This window comes from Daucus carota, chromosome 2 (genome assembly GCF_001625215.2).
Source record: "Daucus carota subsp. sativus chromosome 2, DH1 v3.0, whole genome shotgun sequence".
NCBI lineage: Eukaryota > Viridiplantae > Streptophyta > Magnoliopsida > Apiales > Apiaceae > Daucus > Daucus carota.
The window spans coordinates 10,874,558-10,887,371 of NC_030382.2; the positions used below are offsets into that span (position 1 = coordinate 10,874,558).

The following is a 12,814-nucleotide window of genomic DNA, read 5'->3' on the forward strand; positions in this document are numbered from 1 at the left end:
AATCATCTTTATGCTTCTGGATCCCATACCAGTATGAGCTACCATGCACATTTAATAAATTTTATTGGTTATATGTTTCGTGTAAGGCTTATTATGTGTCATTTCAGCAGAATAATGTCATGGACACAGAAACATGAGTTTCCATGAATATGTGCGTGATTTTAGTTTTTATATCCGTATGAGCGAGTACAGTGTTGTTAGGAAGAACATTTACCAGGATCATATAGTATTCTTGACATTCCCCTCACTCGAAACCCATTTTCAAGTTGAAGAGCGGACCGCTGCCCCATAAACTTCATGCTCATAATAAATAAGAATATTGGGGGAGGCAGAAATCTGTGACTACACATAATAACATACCTTTCACAGAAATGTTGAAATTTTAGCTCTTTATAGTGGCAAAGCCAAGGAGGCAAGGCTCGAGCCTGGTTGAATTTCAAAATTCAATACAATTTCTTTTTTAAAATTTTAGCATGCAGTTAATAATCAGTAAAAAAATCATTTTAAACCCCTATCAATATGGAAAAATTAGCAAAATGTTCTTTTCTAATCTGGTTCCGCAACTGACTATACCAGTGCCTTTCACTAAATCCAAATTATCAATTTAAGTGATAATCTAACTACTGTCTCATCATTCATCAATAGTAAGAATTAATGGTACAGATCTGACGACATCGCGTGCCAGTTTAAACAAAAAATGTGAATAAAAAACTGCTATCTCAGCTGCCTCTTGGCAGATTGTCAGCAAAAACTTCCTATAAAACACTGAGAATTTTTCATGCAGAATGTTTGTCTGTTCTGTCAGCAGGTAAGGAATTTTCCAACCAAATGATTCCTCGAAAACATATGCAGACAGAGATATATTGAATATATAACATGATAGCATCTATCAACTGGAATAAATTTATTATCAATGATAAAAGTTAAAACAAACATATCAGATGTCTGCTGTACATGGCCAGAGTAGTACACCTAATAAATCAGCAAGAAAAGTGTTTCATGGACATATAAAATTAAACAACTTGGAGTTTTGATTATTGAATGTTTGTTAAAAATGAATAAAAAAAATTTTGGAGTAGCAATTATGCTGGAATATTGGAAACTGAATAATATTGTGAAATTTACAATTATATTTGTTGTGTTATCTTTTATATTTTGAATAATATTTATAGATAATTAAAGTATATGTTTGTACAAATCATGAAGTCTTATGATATTACATTAAATGTGTCTATTTCTTTTCCATTACTTATAAAAGTTTTGTAATATTAAATTAGATGTATTTACTTATGTGCGTCATTGCTCATATATGTTGTCCTTCGTATAAATTAAATGTTAAGAGATAAGGATGTGATTTACATATAATATCACACACACTACAAGAAAAATGACTAAAAGCTACCGACGAAATTTGGTCGCTTTTAAGTAAAAGCGACCATATACGGTCGCTTTTAAGTCAAAGCGACCAGAAAGAGTTGATCGCTTTTAAGTCAAAGCGACCATAAAGAGTTGATCACTTTTAAGAGGGTTGCTTTTACTGATTTTGGTCGCTTTTATATATATAATTTACTGTTTTGCTGGTCGCTTTTGTTGAAAAATAAATTCCTTTAAATCATTCCAAATTTTTGGTTATATTTTGAATTTCCCGCCTTACAAAATTGGTGGAATTTGAAAAGCGGCCATAATTCTCTTCTAAGAAAAATTAGCAACTAATATTTATCATGTCATTTTAACATAATCATGTAATTTGCAATTATATAAGAAATGTTCTGAACAAAAGTGATCGCAGAAAATTGTTGGTCGCTTTTGTATTTAAAAGCGACCAAAATAAAAGCTACCACATATAAAAGTTACCATTATTTGTTGGCGGGAATTTTCCCACCTTTACTCGGATTATTAAAAGCGATCGCTGAAAATTGTTGGTCGCTTTTGTATTTAAAAGCGACCAAATAAAAGCCACCACATACAAAAGCTACCATTAACGGTCGCTTTTATTACTCAGTCAATTAAAATTTATACTTCTATTAAAAACGACCAATAGTGGTAGCTTTTATTCGTGGTGGCTTTTACTTGGTCGCTTTTAGCCGATTTAATTGTAGTGACGCACACACATATTGTTCCTTACATAAATTATAAATTAAAGGTTAAGAGATAGCGATGTGATCTTATATCATATACATATAATTGAAGACCTGATTTTTGACATAGTGTTTCATGTTTTGGATTGTGTTCCGTTACCCAATTTACTTCAGCATGCGACGCAACGTACACAAATATTTGATTGAAAGTTTTTGTTAGTTTAATTTTTTATGTTGCGTGAATGATGAAAACATTATCTCTTACCATAAATGTTATGATCAATATTATTTTTATATACTACTATTATTTGCAGATGTTGAATAAGATCAAATTTTTATACCGATTGTTAAAATATGATTAACAGCGTTATAAAAGACAAATATGTTTACCTTATTACAGTGTTATAAAAGACAAATATGTTTACCTTATTACAATCATAATTCTCCTAAATCAAGTTTACACCAGCGAACTCATTTTCATCGAGAAAATAGATGAGAGACCTTTAAAATTAAGAAAAAATAAAATTAGAGTTTTGAGAGTCTCCACCTCATCCTTACGGGGATCTTCCTCCTAAATAAAGTTTACTCCAACAACTCATTTGCATCCATTTATAGAGAAAATATATATGAGACCCTAGAAATTGAGAAAAGATAAAATAAGAGTTTTAAGAGTCTCCACGTCATCCTTTATATATATATATAAGATTTGATAATTTTTCATCCATTTAATTTCTAACGGTTGCTTGCAGGATTGACGTTCGATTTTTATAAAATAAATCTGGTAACCTGCATATACATATATTATCAAAATACATGATATACACGTTACTTTTGTATTCATTCAGAAATTGTGGAAACGAGAGAAACATGAAGAGAAGATGGCATGTACTTTAGTTCTTGTTCTAACATGCCTAGTGAAACTGACCTTAATCATCACAATATTAATAATTTCTTGGGTCTCAACATAACATAAAATATATATTTTTGTTGCCGACAAAATAATAATCTAAGAAGGTTTTCTTTATTTTAATATTATTATTATATATAATTCAAATAATTACCAATACAATGGATGAAGACATAATCTCGACATTAATTATGCATAGTCATGGTAAGAGAAATTTCATTTCCGTCGTAAATTATATGCTTAATTTTTCCGTGTAATAGTTCAGATCGTAGATACGATTCTTTTCAAAAAAATAATAATTAAAGTTACAGTGATCATTAAAGCTGATGATCAAACAGAAGCCAATAACAATTTGCTAAGCTTAAAGAAGAATATGTAAATTCTGGTCTGCAAATAATATGTAAATTTGGACTAACAGAACCGATAGCACTTCACACAAGGAAAACACAGTAAATACCCACAGCAAAATAGTAATATGAAGCAGTGGGATCCCTGTCAATCCTGAATTATCTCTGGTAAGGTTCCTCGCATCTTCTGCTACTTCTGTGCTCTTAGTCTTCACTGCATTTTCTTCGAGAGTTTGTGTCTCTTTCTCATTATCTCTGCTCATTGGCTCAATGACTTGATTCGCCAATTTAGTTTCATCCTTCTCTTGTTCTAAACTCTGAGCAACCGGGTCGATAAGTACTTCATTAGTCATGATCTTTGGTTGAGATGATGCTTGATTTGCATCATCTGCATTTTGCTTGGTTGAACTCTCCAGAGATGACATTTTAAATTTTTAGGAAATTTAGTGAAGCTTATCGGAGGAGAAAACCTGCAAGTTTTGTAGTAATTAACATTGTATATATACCATCACTTTATATAATAGGTAGCTAAGGTACAGGGTTACTTTGAATTTGAATTATTATTACTAATAGAAATCAGAATAAAATATAGAGCTCGTATATTAACAATTGAGCTGTTTGTCAGATGCACAATTAGAGAAGCACCAGGTCCAATGATGAGAACAAGCTAACAACCGCTGTTATCTGACGTTCCTTACTAATAAAGTGTATAAGTCTGTTAATTAACGAACTGTAGGAAGAAGGTTGTTTAATGAGATTGAGGCGAGGCTTTTTGCTGTATATATAACAAAGATGTTGACGATTTTTCTTTGTTTATTATCATAATTTCTGTTCAGATTCGGAGTTTACAGGTCAGCATCCACACGAGCTTGGTCACCACTTGCTCTGCAACAATTGACAAAATTGCTTCTGCCATTGGATATCCTATATCTTCTTCTCTGACAGCTGAAACACAATGTAGTCGAAAGGTAAAGGACCTGGAGAGTATTTATCATAGTTGACTTACCAAATTTTTGATGTAATGATGTCATATTCTTCTAAATGTTAAGGTGTCAGACGATGTCCGGTATCATATATTATTCAACACTGAACCCTCGGCAACCGGTAAAAAGAGTAAACGTCAGACCGTTAGACCAAGAGGTCATGAGCAACTGTCAGGAAATTGCCTATTTTTTGAGAAGAATTATTAATCTTTTGGCTTGTTATTGAAGACTAATCGAATGTCAAAGTGTATCAGATTCTTTTAATCCATGCTTAAAGAAATCAATTATAAAATGCTCACCTGCTCAGCTACTATCACATAAAATAAGTTACCAAAGAAAATTTCAGCAACAACCGAGGCTCGTCTAAAAACAGATGACTAATATTAGTAAACAAACAGTCACACTTTGTTGGCATAAAATTTTACAACGTAATCAAACTGGGAATTTATTTGGAAAGAATATATTTTTCTCGTATAAAAGTTTAGCACTTATAAAATATCTATACCCTCTGTTTAGGGCTGAGCAAAACCGAACCGAAACCGAATAACCGAACCGAACCGTGCAATTCTGGTTAGGTTCGGTTTTTATTTTTTTGAAAATTCCGGTTAATTAATTCGGTTTTCGGTTATTAACCGAATGACAATTCGGTTCGGTTCGGTTATTAAAATTATAAATTCGGTTATAACCGAAATAACCGAAATATATATATGTGTATTATTTTTAAATTATAATATTTATATATAATATAGAAATAGTTAAATAATAGTGAATGGATAGCGCTAATAGACCTGCACCCCTGACTCGTACACGAGACACAAACACATTACACAACTCTAATTACAAGCTCACGCTCTCCGGCCTCCGGAGTCCGGACAGTGCTCGCCGACCGCCGACTTCAAGCATCTCTAACTATTTGATTGGATCCTGCTTCATCCAATCAAACAAGAGAAGAAACCTTCACCCCTTCGCATACTCTTAAAAACTGAATCTTAAATATTTGAAAACACATGGAGATTTTCCCTCTTCCCGAACTTCTGGCACCACAAACACCTGTAATCTTCTTCATTCATAGAGCAGTACGAACCACACAGAAAGACATCCTGCTGCAATAAAGAGGTTACTTATTTTTCATAATATTGTTTTCTTAAAATTCAAAAATCAAGAAAGTAAATAACCGAAACCAAATTAACCGAAATATATCGGTTCGGTTACGGTTCGGTTTAACAGATAATTCGGTTCGGTTCGGTTTATGAAAATTTTGACAATTCGGTTTTCGGTTATTTCGGTTCGGTTCGGTTTTGAACCGAACCGACCGTTTGCTCAGCCCTACCTCTGTTAATAAGCGGAACTCACTTTTAGTGGAATAGAAATAAAAAATACGAGTACCAAAATTTGATTATCATTATATGATTTTTTTTAATGACATAACAAGACGAACTTATAAAAAATCTATAACCTTTGTTAATAAGCGAAACTCACTTTCAGTGGAATAGAAATATAAAATACCAGTACCAAAATTTGATTATCATTATATGATTTTTTTTTTATTTAATAACAATAACTATTATATGATTATGAAAATACTTGTATGTTGGTTAGTAGTTATATAATGACTATCCCACCAACAAATTTATATCTTTAAAATTCTTCACTTCACTTGATTAATTGTCATGATTTAGAATATTTATAATTTGATATCCTAATTAGGGTGATCGCGGTACGGGTGCTATACGATTTTTGTCTAAAATCCCAAACTCAACTGTATATGCGGAGTGGTTGAATATTCGCATCACAACTGCACCGTGCTAGAACAAAAACTGAGTAAATTATGCCACAAAAATACATAACATAATTATAAATAATATATAAATATAATATATAATTTTAATTAATAATTACTAAGAGCATCTCCAAGAACGTTGGCTATTATCTTTGGCTAAATTGGACCTGTAAGACATAATATAAAATTTGCTGAACCTGTAATGTAACATCTGGGATTATCCGTGTAAATTTGAATGATTAAGGAATATTATATAAATATTATGTGAATTTTTGTGAATTAATTGATTTTTGCTCCATTAATTTAGTTACGTATTTTCGATTAAATTTGAGGAATATCAATTTTTATATGCTCAGCACAAAATATAGTTTATTTAGATATTTTCGTATCGATTTATGTATTGTCGTATGATTTTATATTTGATTTATGGATTTAATTACGTATATTACATTTAATTATTAATTATTTTGATTTTACGAAAACCGTCAACCTGTTACGGTACCGAGAGTTTACTTCCCGAAAATTTCAACAAAATTCACCTTTAGCTTAATTTGAATATTCCGGACACTTTTCATGTTTTGACTTTTTCGATCCGGAGTACGGTTTGTTCCGGAGCCGGTCCGGCGGAGTTTTTCGGTATTTTAAATTATCGATAATTATCTGGTTGTCTCGATAAACGTGAAACTAGATATTTTGATTCATCCTTATCTTGTAATAATTGCAGTGGGACCCACATACTAATGACTGATTAAAAAGCCCCGTTTTGATAGTTATCTCGAAAACCGGTACCGATTGGACCTGTTTTATTAATATAAAGCTATTAAACATTGTATTTTCGTGTCATATATGATTCAAAGGGGTATTAATTTTTCATAACTATAAATAGCCTTAACCGCACTTTAATTCATTGGGGAAATCATAATCTCAGTTAAACACGGGTTTATCGAGAGAGTGTTCTTCGTGTTCTTGAGATTCAAACGAGGATTTGGAAGCGTTATCGGACTCGGATTTTGACGTTCAAGTACTCAAATCGAAGGTTTTGACGAGTAGAATCCAAATCTAGCATCAGTTTTAGTGCAGAAACATCAGGTAGGTTCGGATTTGAGGACTTAAATTCGTATTAAATAAGCTTAAAATTAGGACTTTTTGATTTTGAAGTTGTTTATGTAATTTCTTGATGGTATGTTGTAGAGGACTGAATTGTGATCATTTTGGTATATCATATGCGTGGTTTGGAGTTCAATAACATAGTTAAAAGTGGGTTTGATTCTGCTGTGTTCAAGAACTAGGGTTCTTCGTAGCTTTGAATGTTTCTAATTGAAGTTTGGGCGTTTCTTAATTGTTAATTGCATGCTTAATTGGTTTATATGGGTGGATTGGTCGTGAGGAGAGGAACTCAACCATGTGATTGGAATTGACGGACGACCTCGGAATCGGTCGCCGTGTTCTGAAGAACAACTCGCCGGCGGCGAGTTTGTTCGGTCCTTTTCCGGCCGATTCCGGCCTTTTCTGATGAATCTGATTGCATGGATGAGTTGTGGAGGTTGAGTACTCTATATCTGCACTTTATGGGAGCCGTTGGTGGCCGGAATCGCCACCTCCGGCGAAGCCAGGGCGGCGGCTGCAAAACTTGCAGTTTGCCCCCTGAACTTTTGGAGGTGGTCATGAAGTCTAGCCACCCAAGTTCCAATTCTGTCATTTTGACCCCTGAAGTTTTGAATTGTTGCAGCTGGCACCCTGCGACAAAAGTTTTAAAACTTTACAAAATAAACCTTTTCAATTTATTTTCAAAAATCATTTTTAAATTATTTTTTTTATTTCAAAAATAGTTTTTAATTATTTATTAATTCAAAAATAAATCTGATTTAATTTATTAATTATTTTTAATTAATAATTAATTATTATAATTGGTCAATTGATTTAAATATTAATTGATTAATTGTTTTAATTAATTATTAATTGATTTTAATTGATTTATTAATTATTTTAAATGATTTTAAAATTCCGAAAAATAGTTTCGAGCTTTGAACTATTATTCTAAAATATGTTTGAAGCTCGTTAATTGATTTCAAATGATTTCGGACTTGATTTCGAGTATCCAAAATTGATTATTTATTTATAAAATGATTCTTTGACCCGTTTTAATTCCGAAAAATGTTCTAAAATCCATATCAAATGCCAGAAAAATCCTTTTGACTTCAAACCTTCTTTGATAAATAAATTTCATTGAATATCTTATTTGATATGTGTTATATGATATCTGATTGATGTGTTACATGTCTATGTGAACCTTATATGATTGTTTTGACATATCTTCTAATCCGTAAGTCGGATTTAAATGAAACGAAGGGTAGTTAGGAACTCGTTGCGAAGGTGTGATAATAAGAATAGCATGAGATCATATATTGATAGATGATTGTTGTGATTAGCAGAAGAAACGAGGCGTAGAAAGGAAAAGCAAGTGGTGATAGAGTAGTATAACATGCAAGTGTAATTGAAACTTGAGATCAGCTATATAAGGCAAGTTCCCTAAGACTTTCCTTCAATTATATACTGTATCTGTGGTAATTATTTAGTGAGCTTTTTGATTAAGCCCTGTGACCTATTGAATTATAGCATGGATTGTTTATCCTATTGATTCTTGAACCTTCAACCAGATTCCTTGAATTATAATATGGATTATTTACTTTGTTAATTCTTGAACCTTTGACCCGATTCTTTGATACCTGCTACGAACCCTATTTAAATTGTAAACCTTCAATTTTTAAAACTTCTAAATGATTACCATAAGAACCTAACTTCACTTCAAGAACATACCCTCGATACCTCAACCAGTTACTAATCACACAGCTTTCAGACCTGAACCACTTAATCAACACCAAATAACGTTTGTTATGACATATACCTTACAGTTGCTTGATTCTTTCCATAAACTCAAGTTTCTTGATCTTAAAAGCCTTCATTTATATTTGGATTCTTTCTGTGAACCTAAACCTTCTTCATAAAAACACTAAACTTTGATATACCTTGCCATCCTATAAGGCAATGTCTGATTCTTTGCTAAACCATGAAGATGTTTCTCATTCCTCCTTGAGATCCATCTGAGACACTTTAAATAGTAGTCTGCTTCTGCTTCAAAATTTATTTATGATGTTGATGTTTCTATTTTATTGCATAATATTGTTGATCATCTTGATTGTGATAGAATTGGATAGTTTTCTAAACTTGGACCAAATGAATGGTCAGACCAGATGAGTGGTCGCTTTAGGCCAATGTGTGCCTTGGATCCAGTAAACGAGCATGGTGGGACCTGCTCGGGGTTAGTGTCTGACTGATCAGCAGCCTAACCTTTGATTTCTTTTAAAAACAAATTTAATATCCAATTCTAGTCTATATTCTAAGAACAAATTTGGATATTGAGATTGATTCCATGAGACACTGGTTTCCTTCAGCTTATGATTAATTTTTTTAAATTGATATTGTTATACTTGCTGAGCTTGTTAGCTCACTCTTGCGATACTTTATGTTCTTTCCAGTGAAGGCAGAGAAAGTTGGTAACGATGACCCTCAGGCTAGTGGTAAGGCCAGGATTCCAGGCTGAGAGATGGAGAGAGCTATCAGCAGCACTTGGCTTTTCATATATGTACTAGTTTGAATAACGAGACACAAATGATGTGTAAGCTTGTAAGAATTAAGTTTATATTTTGGGATTTGGGTTTGTAATAATTAAGGTGATGTTGTGGCTTGTTTTATACTTTAACCTGTTGCGATCCATGGACAATTAAGGGTCACTGCATATATTATATTAATTACAGGCTTATGTTATGGTGTGGACCCCGAACTTCTGACCCGGGTTTGGAGGGCGCCACAGGGTTGGTATCAGAGCGACAGGTTTTAAGTCAATGAAACAAGCCTAGATTGTTAGGGTGGGTAGAAGATTAGGACTAGAAATGAGTGATAGGTAGATAGAACGTTGAGAGGTTGAGGATAATTCGTAATAGATTTAGGGTTGATTTTGGTAGTGGATACAGATTCTTATGCGTGTTTGTTATGTTGATTCTCAGACTATCAGGCATGTCAGGCCCCAGTACCCCGGTTCATTCTGATCATTCAGAGTCGACGGTTGAGGGACTTCCACCCCGTCCTGGAGTTGTACATATATCTCCACCCAGGGCACTTACACCCCCCACTACTAGAAAAACAGGATTAGACATCACATTTTAGACATCTGTTAGAAAAACCACCGATGTTAAAACCCTATTTTACATCGAATATTTTGAAACCGATTTCTATTAAAAATCTAGACATCGCCTAAGTGCAAAACCGATGTGTAAAACCTGTTTTTAAAAAAATTGACCGAGCTCCCCCGCTGCTTTTCCCCCCTTAGCCAATTGTTTTACAAACAAGATTCCCCACAGAATATTTCCTCTTATTACACAAATATTCCCCCTTTACCAAAATTTTATATCCCACCTTCACCAAAATGTTATTTCCCCCGTTTCTTCTTTTCATTCTCGACTATGTCTCTCGACACTCTCTCTCTCTCGACTCTCTCGTCTCTTTCTCTTCCCATCTCTGCTCTCCCTATCTGGTCTCGCTCACACCCTCTATTTCAAGCTCCGACATTCAAATAGTAGTTAGGGTTCGATTGGGTAACCCCTAATTTGTTCTATCGGAGACACAGCTCGAAGAAGAAACTTGAATAAATTAGTAGATAGAACTCATTTCGGAGAAACGCAAATTGCAGATTAGTTCGATTGGGTTTAAGAGTTTGATTGGTTCAATTGGGTTTTAGGGTTCTTATCAATTCTCACTTCAAATCCTGCCCTAATTGAAGACATTCGCGAGTGGGAACAAGAATATCAGTGCTGAACTGGTTTGTTTTCTGCTTTTTTATCTTTTAAATTCTTGAAATTCATGCTTTTTTGTATGTTTATGTTTTGGGTTTGTAGTGTATTCGATTTTTTGATGTGGGTTTTGTGTAAGTTGGCTTATTGACTACTTGTTAGCTGTTTATATGAACTGCAGAGTTCATATTTTCTTGTATAAACACACTTAGTTGGCTATAGAGTGGAACAAGAATAATGTTTAATCATCGGATGGTATTTATGATTTTACTTATTCTATTTGCCGGGTTCTCATCAGCTTGTTGGCCAAGTTGTCTCCCGTATTGCTTCTGCTCTGTTTGAATGGTTGTGGTCACTGAAGACAGATGAGCCCATTGGTATGAACATTTTTTTGAACAACATTTTAAGAACTTCTTTGTCATCTTTTGAACTACATATAGTTCTTGTTGGTAAGATTGATGTCTGCAATATTTTAGCTTTTTCTAGTCGTTCTTCGGTCAAATTTGGAGTATACACCGTGGAGACTTTGTTAAGTGTTTAATGTCGGTATATATTAAGTGTTTAATGTCGGTATTTTTTGTTTGCCAGGTGGAAGATATGAGGCTGATTTGTGGTTTTCTCCAGGAACTTGTGCAAAGTTAAATTTAGGAGAGGAACACGAATAGAAATCTGTTTGACTTCCCAGGGTGATTGGAACGGTGCAGGTGCAAATGAATACGAATAGAAATCTGTTTGACTTCTCAATATGAATTTTGATTATATGTTTAAGATATTGATCCATCTTGAATATTCTTAGCTTAATTTTTGTATGAACTTTTCAATACTTTATATATACCACAACACCAAATGAATACGATAAGATGGTAATGAAAGAAGGTTAACAGGAAAGCATGAGACATCTAACAAGCACACTTTCTCATGGGTAAGTTGCTTATATATATAAAATCTTAGTTGTAACCTGATTTTGATGCAAAAATATCGAGACTAAGACTTACCTTCAATTCAAGTAGTTTAAAAACCTTGCAAGTAACCAAATCATTTTACTTTCTTAGTTGCCTGGTGAAACATGTGGTATTTTTTTCTTCAAAAAGAACCTTGTTCTTGGTGTTTATTTAGAATCTTCTATCAACAATACGTTTTTTTAAGGTTTACAGGTAATTCTCTGTTCTTGCTCTATTACCATGAATGACTTTGCTTGATTATATGATTCCAATTTGATATTATTCTCCAAAGCAAATTTAAAGTTAGTGAATCATTTTTACAGGGTGGTCCTCATAACCACACAATTGGGGGACTTGCGGTCTGCCTGAAGTTTGTGCATACTCCAAAATTTAGGGCTTAATTGCCAGAAGCATGTGTTTTTTCCTATATATTTTTACATGGACAGATGGACAATTGAAAGAACTTTGTCCAATAATTATAGTTGCAATGACTTTGGGAATATAATGACTTTAGGTTTCATTTATCACTGCTGATTTTGGGAGTATAATGAACTTAATGTGTAGTTGCAATGACTTATGAAACAGTATTGCTTTTGGTATCTTTGACATTCGATGTACAAGTACATGGATTATGTAATTAGTTGGTGGCTTGAATGCAAATATGTTTGGTGTAGCTATTGGTGTTAGTTGTTGATTTGGAATTTGATTTGTTTTGACATTTTAATTATTACATTTGGGCATGTTATATAAGCAGGTGGAACAGGGACTAAAAAAACTAAAATTACATCATTGTTCTGAAAAATCGATGTTAAAAATAGTATGTGACATCATCAATATGTTAAAAAATTGATGTAACAAACAATGAACTAAATCAGAAATATAAGAAAACTGATGTCTAAACTATAGAAAGACAATGGATTTAAAAAAAACT

At 33.1% G+C, this 12,814-nt stretch overlaps 1 long non-coding RNA gene across 1 annotated transcript; it reads left to right on the plus strand.

Annotated features, from left to right (window-relative positions):
* Window positions 1–10,288: 10,288 nt before the first annotated feature.
* Window positions 10,289–12,556, plus strand: LOC135150254 (uncharacterized). The gene is made up of 4 exons (XR_010288563.1): window positions 10,289–10,971; window positions 11,241–11,319; window positions 11,531–11,646; window positions 12,207–12,556. It is a non-coding gene; the product is annotated as an uncharacterized LOC135150254 (long non-coding RNA).
* Window positions 12,557–12,814: the final 258 nt, after the last annotated feature.